This window comes from Setaria italica, chromosome II, assembly GCF_000263155.2.
Source record: "Setaria italica strain Yugu1 chromosome II, Setaria_italica_v2.0, whole genome shotgun sequence".
Lineage (NCBI taxonomy): Eukaryota > Viridiplantae > Streptophyta > Magnoliopsida > Poales > Poaceae > Setaria > Setaria italica.
The window spans coordinates 39,310,182-39,319,519 of record NC_028451.1 but is presented as its reverse complement, the minus strand read 5'-3'; the positions used below and the strand labels follow the sequence as shown (position 1 = coordinate 39,319,519).

The 9,338-nt window shown below is 45.7% G+C and overlaps 1 pseudogene; it reads right to left on the bottom strand.

Moving 5' to 3' along the window:
• Positions 1 to 2,364: 2,364 nt before the first annotated feature.
• LOC101785870 lies at positions 2,365 to 5,163 on the bottom strand (annotated as a pseudogene).
• Between the last annotated feature and the right edge of the window lie 4,175 nt (positions 5,164 to 9,338).

Here is a 9,338-nt window from a genome sequence, read left to right as displayed (position 1 = left end):
GGCGGAGGCCATGGTGGGCGGGGCTGTGGTGGCCTCCCGGGGCCGGATCCGGCGGTGGCCGGCCGCCACTCCTTCCCCCGGCGGCCGCCCCCTCCTCGGCGAGATCCGGGCGGCGGCCCCTTCCTTCTCCCTCTCACCGGCGAGATCCGGGCGCCGGCCCCCTCCTTCTCCCTCCCCCTCCCTCTCCGGCTGCCCCCTCCCCACCAGCGACATCCGACGGCCGGGGCCGCCCCTCCCTCCCTCTCTCCCCCAACGGCGAGATCCAGGGAGGGGGAGGGAGACGGCGGCACGCGTGGGCAGGGGCGGAGGGGGGGCGGCGGCGCGCGTGGGCAGGGATGGAGGAGACAGCGGCGGCGCGAGCCGGGGGAGGGAGACGGCGGTGGCGCGGCGAGATCCATGGAGGGGGAGGGAGATGGCGGCGTGGGCCAGGTGGAGGGAGATGGCGGCGCCGCTGGCCATGGGGAGGGAGATGGCAGCGAGATCCAGGGAGGGCTTGGGCCAGTGACGGTGGCGGCGTGTGGTGGCCGGCAGTGGCGACGGCGGCGGCGGCGGCCAGCGAATGTTTTTTTTTATTTTTTTCTGAAATTGTTGCCGAGTGTTTTTTGGGCACTCGGCAAAAGCTTTGCCGGGTGCCCGGCAAAAAACACTCGGCAAAGTTTGTTTGCCGGTAGGTTTTTTGTCGTGTGCCCACTGCCGAGTGTTACACTCGGCAAAGGGTTCGCCGAGTGCTTTTGGAGCTTTGCCGAGTGCCTGGGGCACTCGGCAATGTTCCTGTGTCCCGTAGTGCAAGTTGGCAATAATCCATCGCTGGAAACAGTATAAATACCCATCCGGGTTCTTCAAGAAAGGCGCTCCTGATACTTACACTCCCACACATATTGCGTTTCTCTCCTCCTGTCCTGTTTTTCCCTAAGCTTGAATATCTTTCTTGTGAGGCTCTCGCAGTGAGCAAGCAATTTTTTTTTTGCCACAACATTTTCTTTCACCAGCATATATGGACGATTTCTCTGCCATTTGGGCAGAACGTCACCACAACACTCCCTTGGAATGACTTGTTCACCGATATTTTTGTATGTGTGTGAAGTGCAAATGTCCAGATCATCAAAAGATATTGGGCTACTTGAGACCAAAAGGAGACTTCTTTCCTTTGTTAAAAAATGTAGCCTTCGAGGCGTCATGAGCCACCGGCGCTAGAATTCCATAGATGGACTGAAGCATCAGTAGGTGAGTTTGAGCTTTTACGTAGAACACGCTGACAAGAAAATGGACCCAGGCAGAAGTCCTTGTTGGTGCTGCTGATGCCTCGCCTCTATCCGGATTAGGCTGCGGCGACGACGACGTAGTCGTTGGGGGAACGGCGGCCGGCACGGGGAAATCCTCGTTGATTCAAGCGGACATGATCACAGCATGAGTCCATATATACGTACGAGCTCATGATCCAAAACTCCCAATGCAAGGTGGCAAGTATAATAACCGGAGATTACCGCATGAAGAAGAGTTGATGACACGACACTGGAGGAGCTTGGTGACGGATTATTTTGGGCTTTTGTCCTGGGCGCCAGTTGGAGCCCCCGATTAGACAAGTGAGCTATAGACCGTGTTGTTGTTTTGCCTAGTCGGACGTACTTTCATCTTGTCAGTGAAGCATAGGGCTCGCACATTACAGATAAGCAAAGGAAGAAGATTAAATTTAGTAATAGGATTAAGCCTCAGCTAGCCTTCACTTCTTTCTACTTTGTTTAGAACCATTTTTATTATGTGGCATTTTGTAGCTAGTCTAAGTACTAGTACTTGATTTGTAACGATTGGCTATATGCACTCACGCGTGAGTGTGAAGGCTGTAATGTTTTTTTCTTTATCTAAAAAACCGCCAGTGGACTTTCTGGCCAAACCCAACTACACGTACCACGTTTAAGTAAACGTACGTTAATTTGATGCAAGTCACCCTACTATATGCTATAGACAGAGTGTGTATACATGGTGCTACAATTGTAAACACGAGCACAGCAGTATGATCCTGACCTTCCAAAGATGTCGAGAGCCCCAAAAAAAGTTGGGTGAAAATGGATAACCAAATATCATATCCTTTCCCCTGCCCGGCTGCCCCCATACTAGGTAGAGGCTTTGTTTTACAAACCTTATGCTTTTCCGTATCAGCATCATCCCAATCGGATGTTTTGAGCTTCATATATCCGTTTAAGATTATTTCGTCCAGGCTACTTTTGGTTTTCAAAACAAAGCGTTTGCACTATACTAGTAGCAAAAAGGTAGCCGCATATTGTATTTCCAGATTAATACTAAAAGCTAAAATATGTTCACAAAATTATCCTAGAAAATATTTTATGACTAAAAATTTGAGTTAATCTATCTTCCCTCTATGACTGTAATAATCATTGTGTTCTTAGAGTTAGTAATATCTTGTCTCATTTGCTCCATATCACAATTTCTTTGTGCAAAATATGCAGGGTGGTTTGGCGCTGGTAGTGTTGTGCATCCATTCTCCAAATTGAACACAACTGAAGACATGAATGGCCTATCTTCAGGATTTTACTGTACACACAAAAGCCCCATATGGATGCAAAGTGAAGCTTCATCTAGCAAGCAATTCTCAACAATACATAAGTCGACCAAATCCCTTGTCTTCCCCTCCTTCCAGAGATTCCACGCCTGTAACAATTATGTCACTCACTGAGATCGTATAAGACTAAACATTTAAAACCCTTAATCTGTGAAGTAGTAATATTTGCTTACATAGACTATTAGGTTTGGGTAATTTGGGATGCGATCAACAGCTTACAACCTCCAATAGTAACACGCCAAAGCTATAGACATCAAACTTCACGGAGAAAATGCCCTCCATTGCATACTCAGGAGCCATGTAACCACTGGTAAAGACATTTCATTTGCAAAAATTACAAATATGAATTTAGTACAGTCATATATATTCATATTAACTTGTGATTAATAGTATTTACTATGTCCCAACAACTCGTCTTGTATTTGCATTTTTCTGGTTGTCACCAATCAAGCGGTGCATTTCTTTCACAACCTACAAGGTAAATATGTCATGTATATGAAAAATGAAAATATATAACTCCTCAACTATTTAGTGTATGAATTGAACATACTGAAAAGGACAATATCCAAACTTTTATTGGGCAAGTACTCATAAATTAGCAGCCTTTCATCTCCCTCAACACAGCACCCAAGTAGTCGAACCAAGTTTCTGTGTTGTAGTTTGGCAATTAGAACAACTTCATTTCTAAACTCCTGTATTCCTTGGTCCAAGTCCCTACTAAGTCTTTTGATAGCAACCTCTTGACCACCTTCTAGTGTCACCTTTGTAATTATTAAAAAAGTAAGGTTGTGATATGTAATGCAGATACTTGATTGAATGATCAAACTGGAACATACAAAGAAAGATACCTTCCATAAATAATTACCTTATAAACTTTGCCAAAACCTCCTTGCCCAATCATAAATCTATTGGAAAAATTGTTTGTGGCGACAAGACTATCTTGGAATTTGAGAAATGGAAGCTCAAAATCATGGGCAGTGTTTTCTTCTAGAAGTTCTTCTGAAGTTGTTAAACCCCTATGCATTAGCTTCTTGTGGTTTTCTGCATTTATTTTTCTTCCTGCACCCGAAAATTGGTGAGTAGGTTTTCATTTAGTAACCACAATTAGTATATATATTATGGAAACTTACCTCTGAACTTATAGATCCATATAAGTATAATGCAAGTGAGAACAATAAGACTCGCTAAAGCTGGTAGAATAATCCTTACTGCATTTGCTTTTGTCTTCATCTGCAAACCAGTGTCAACTCAGCGTCAAAGTTCATGCCATATGACTAAAATTGGTAGCGAGAGTGAGATTTATACGTGTGAACAGCCGAACAGGTGCGACGTTCATACAAACCATGCACAAATGACCGGTAGTAATTTTTGGACCATTACTGGCCTTGACGTTATAGTCTATAAGAGGTTTACAGGTTAATCCTGAAAACGAAAGCTCCAAACTTCACAGGCAATCGACTAAGGGTTGCGTACACCTAGAACTTAGCATCATCTTCAGAAAACTTCACACACCTTCCTCTTCTGAGTAGCAATAAGTAAGAGTGAGTGCATTTATGGTTGGTACTCAGCAAGGCCACAAGAAATAACCAGAATAACGATTTAAAACCATCTTCAAGTTTATTAATCATGTGAGGGTCCAGGCCGCTCTTGACCGTGAGCACAACTGATCGATCAGTTTTACACTTTGCAGAGGTTGTACATCTTTACCCACAAGTCGTGTAAAAGTTCAGAAGAACTTTAAACCCAACCATGCTGCACTCATCACACTACCGAGGTGTGACTGCATAGGGACGCTATGAGGCTTTTACAAAGATTCCCTAATAAGAAGTAGTCCGCTAAGATTTCTGGATCAATAGCAGAGCATAAACCTAGCTGTCAAGAGCCACCGCGTTCCCACCCTTCTGCCCGGTGCGCGGTCACCGCGCGTCTCGCGCGCGATGTCGCCACGTGGCGCCACCCGACCGGCGCAGCTCACCAGCCAATGTTCGTCGGCGACAGGACAATTCGTCCTCGGGGTTTCGCCCAATCCGTGCCGCACGCCACTATGCATCTCCACCGGCCAATGGCCTTCGCACGCACCACACGCCCTGCAGATCGCCACCACCACATCACGCCGCGCCACCGGCAGAGCTGCCCAGCCACTCGCCGCCATGGAGGTGACAACTCGAGCTCCCCTCCCGGCCAGTCCCTGCACGCGACCTAAGGAATCGTGCATCGCCCCAATCCCGCTCCACCACTCACCGTCGAGTGCCCACACACGCGCGCTGCCGCAGCCACTCCGGCGCGTCATCCTTCTGCGCCGCCAATGCCTGGCCGCCTCCGTGTGCCCCGGTGGGCCTGAGCTCACCCACGGCATCCTTATCGCCTCCTCGCACCTCTCCTAGCCTATAAAAGGCGCCCCAAGCCTCATCGGCACCTCACTGTGCCACCTCTCCCGCTGCTAGCAAAACGAGAGTGTTGTCGCGCACCTTACTGCCGAGCTCCACCCTCCGGCCATCCCTGCCACCCGCTGAGCCCGCAAGTGCACCACGCACACTCCACTCGAGCCTCCCGAGCCACCCCTTGGCCACCCGCACCTCTACCATCGCTGAAGAAGAAGCTCCGCCACCGCGCTAGAGACCTCGCCATCAACCGCCGCCATCGAGCCGCCCCCGCACCCGAGACCCTCAGCACATCTCTTCGCGGTGAGCCCTTGAGCAACCTCGTGCCCTTCCCTAACCCTAGCAGCGCTGCCGCTCACCGGATTTACGCCGGCAAGCCGCTGGTCGAGCCCCAGGGGTGACATTGCAAGTCCCCAAATCTTTCTAGGGGCCTGAGCGCGAAACGTTTTATCTTTTCTGTTTTACTTTTGTTTTAAAAAGGCTGAAAATTTGAAAATGCATAGGTAAATGTAGAAAAATGCTAAAAATACAAATCCAACTTTGTTAGACTCCTGGTGATGAGTAGTTTTACAGAAAAATGGTTTTGGACATGTCGCTATTGTATTTTTCCCTTAGGATTTTTTTGTGTTTAAGCCAATAAATGCTTTATAAATCATGGAAAAATGAGAAAAATATGAATCCACCTCGGTGGATTTAATTTTAGCATGCTGGTTCTGAATAGAACTTTTGCAACACTAGTTTAGTTGTGAAACTCACTGAGTTAAGTTAAATGCTTGAATGCTAGGTGTGATCTTATTATTTGCTCTATAAAGGGAAGAAAATAGATAAAAATGCAAGATCACTTTTGTTAGGTTCTTGATGCCTCTATTTAACTAGGAAAAAAATACTAGCTTATGGTTGCTACATGTTTTAACTTGCTTAATTAATGCATGTGAGTAATACACTTAAAATATGGTAAATGTTACATTAAATTAAGTTGTTTAGAAATTCAGAAACAGGATAACTTTCCAAATGCAGGTTGAGCAACCCTAAAATGACCCCACCTATCTTTTGTGAAGTTTAAATGAATAAAACTTTATATGTGTGCACAATCACCATCAAGGTCAACCCCGGGTTTAAATCACAATACACCTTACTTCATGAAGGAAATGAAAGTTTGGAATCTTGTCTAGGTGATGTGGTCGTTACGGTTTTAATACTTCTGCAATATCTTTTGAAATGCATCTTGCATATGAAATCGTGAAATCTTGAATTGTTGCATATGCATCTTGTGTAGAAGCGAATCTTGCGAACGGAACTTACAAGCTGCTCTAGACAACCGAGGAGACACCGGCAGAGCTGCATCAAGTCGAGGCTGAGCAAGATCCTAGCTAGGCTTCCAACGAGCTCCCCACTAACCTAGATCAGGAAGGCAAGTCCCGGAGCATAACCCTGATTTAAAGTTCATGCAATATCTATGCTCCTTATGTTTGTGCATTTAAGTTCATAGGAGTTGATTGAAAACTTAGTTGCATGATCTTAGGTACCTATGTTTGAACACTAGTATGATAGGTCGAGTAGCTGCAATGCTAAATAGGACTCGGTAAAAATCGAGTGATTTCCTATCACTCACGAGTTATAGGAGTTGCTTGCTTACTTATGCTACAACCATAAGGATGACGGGCGGGGCTGGGCTTTTGGTCTGAATTGGTGGATTGCCCCATCTGTCTAGCAATAAAAATGCTAAGACCGAAATATGTCGGTGTTCATGGTCAAGTATTTGAAAGTACTAATCTCATAGCTAGTATAGGATAGGAAAGTCTAGTACCTGATTGAACCAGGGCGTGGCTTTATCCCTATTGTCTCTGGAACGGAGTTTCCCTTGGTGCATCATGTGGGTACAAGTGCAGTCACGGTACAATGATGTTCCAGGACCGTGGGGCCTTATATCCAAGGGAAGTAGGCTCTGTCCACAAGCTCAGGGATTGATGGGGACGGCTGACATGTGTGGACCTGTCGTGGTACGCACTGTCGTGGGGTTAGGTTCACCTTGCAAGGTTAAGAAACTCGATTTGAATCATCTGCCTCTCACAGTATGAGACTGCTTGATCACTGTGCTGCACTGAGTAAGAAGTGGAACAGAGAATGTTTATCTTAATGATGATGCTTGGAATAAAATGTCTGGTCAACATGCTTGCTTAGAACAGGTGCTTACCTAGAATGGTTAATTAACTAGAACATGATGCTAAAGTTTGAAAGTAAGGACCTATTTAGCTGCTTTTGGCAAAAACAAACCCCTCAGCCAAAAAGTCTTGCATGTCTAGAAGTTGGTGGAGTAGTTACCACCCGATGGTTAAGTCTTGCTGAGTATTAGCATACTCAGCCTTGCTTGTGGCTTGTTTTTCAAGTAATATGGTAGATGTTGATGAGTGTGCTGCTAGCTTGACTTGGCTGACCCAGCTCCCTCCGGGTTAGACGGTCGAGTGGGACCCATCCTCGGTCGGCGAGGATCGTGGTAACTGATGTCATGGGAGGCTTCACTATGGCATTGTTGTATCAACGTCTAAACTTCTGCTTTATTTCCGCTGCTTTGAACTCTGAAAACTTTGCTTTATGCTTTCGAACTATTATGATGTAATAATTAAGAGGGATCTATGTTAATGGACTTGAATTATTGTAATATCTGGACTCACCTTCGTGTGAGTATGCTTTGTTTCGATCCGAGACAAGTGGTTTATTAGGTATAACCCGACAGACTACTAGATTGACTCGATTAAAGTGTCGATTAATATGTGAGGTGAAGTTGAGTACAATTTAGCCAGGTTAATTTGGGTGGTTCTGCCACATATATGCTGCATTTATTTTAGCTGAGAGAAATAATGTAAAGATATTTCAGAGAAATACCCTTAGTTGGAATTAAGCAAGTTATATTTATATATGAAAATATGGTGTAAAACTTTGGCAAATTTTATTTACAAATATTTATGTACAAGTTATACAAATTAAACATTTAATTTAGAAATAAAGCATATATAAACATCTAAGCATATAACTTTGTATTTCGAGTTCGACTAAGCAAATTATATTTCGGATTAGAGTTATCTTCACATTAATCAAATTAACATTAGTTTATAAAACCCGAGTTACACGTACTTAACTTTTATTTAGAAAACATATTGAATACACATTAATCAATTTAAGTTTAATTATGAACAACCGTGGTATAGCTCATAATTAGATTTTATTAATAAAAACTAGTTCAATAGGTATTAATGAAATTAACACTTAATTATGAAAGCGAGGTAAAGATCTAAATAGCTTTTAATTAGAAAACAAGTGCATAAGAAATTAATCATATTAATATTTTAAATAAATTAAAACTAGGGAATATGATTAGAATTGCTTGTAATTACGTCATTTAAGTTGATATGAATCTAACAAAATAAGAACGAGGATAAACGGAGCTAAAACGTGGAATCTACTGGCTAAACAAGCTGCAAGGGTCGAATCGTGATTAACCAAAGATCTGGAGGGCTAGCTGAGATGTTTTACAAGACATTATAAATAGTGCTCGCAAAAGGCTGAAAAGGGTGGGGATAGATTGTTAAAGTGCTCGGGTTGGACTTGGTTGCAAGGATCCCAAAGATGTAGGGGGTTTTCTGAGGATTGGTCAAGACACAGGAAGACTATTAAAGATTACAGGATCTTCCAGGGGCCAAATCACAAAAGCTTGAGTCCATGGCGGATGGAGCTCAGGAACCTCGGCTTGCTAGCGCTCCGGCGGCTAGGGACTCAAGCGAGGTGGCGCAGGGGTAGAGGAGGTAGAGGGGAGCTTGTAGGGGTGCTCACCGATGGGCGGGATGCGGTGCTCCGGCCGGAATTTGACCGAAGGCGGACGGGAAATGGCGGCGGCTCCAGTCTTCAAGTGGACGAGCTTCTCCGGTGACGAGATGAGGATGGTGAACGGTGGCGGGTGCACGGGGCGATGTCCCGAAGCTCCTGGAGCTCTTGGAGTCACCAGCTTCGTCTGGTGGGCGAAGAAGGCGGCGAATACACCGGGCGAGCTCCGACAGCGCTCGGCTCTACTCCGGCTCGGACGGCGGCGGTGCTGCTCATGCGAGGAAGGGTGGCGGGCGACGGGAGCAGTCGCAGGGCGCGCAGGGGAGGAGGCGTCGCCCTTTATAGGGCTGCGGGACGAGGGCGGCGGCGCTGCGATGCGCACGGCCTCGGACGCCAGCAGATTGCGGCGGCTGCTGGGCCCAAGTGGGTCGGGCAGGCTTGCAGCTGAAACGGAGCGGGTTGGGCCCACGGGCTCGGCCCGATAGGATAGAGAAGTTAGCTTATTTTTAGAAATAATTTCTTGTGAAAGAAAAATTCAAAAAATTCTAGATAAATCATTT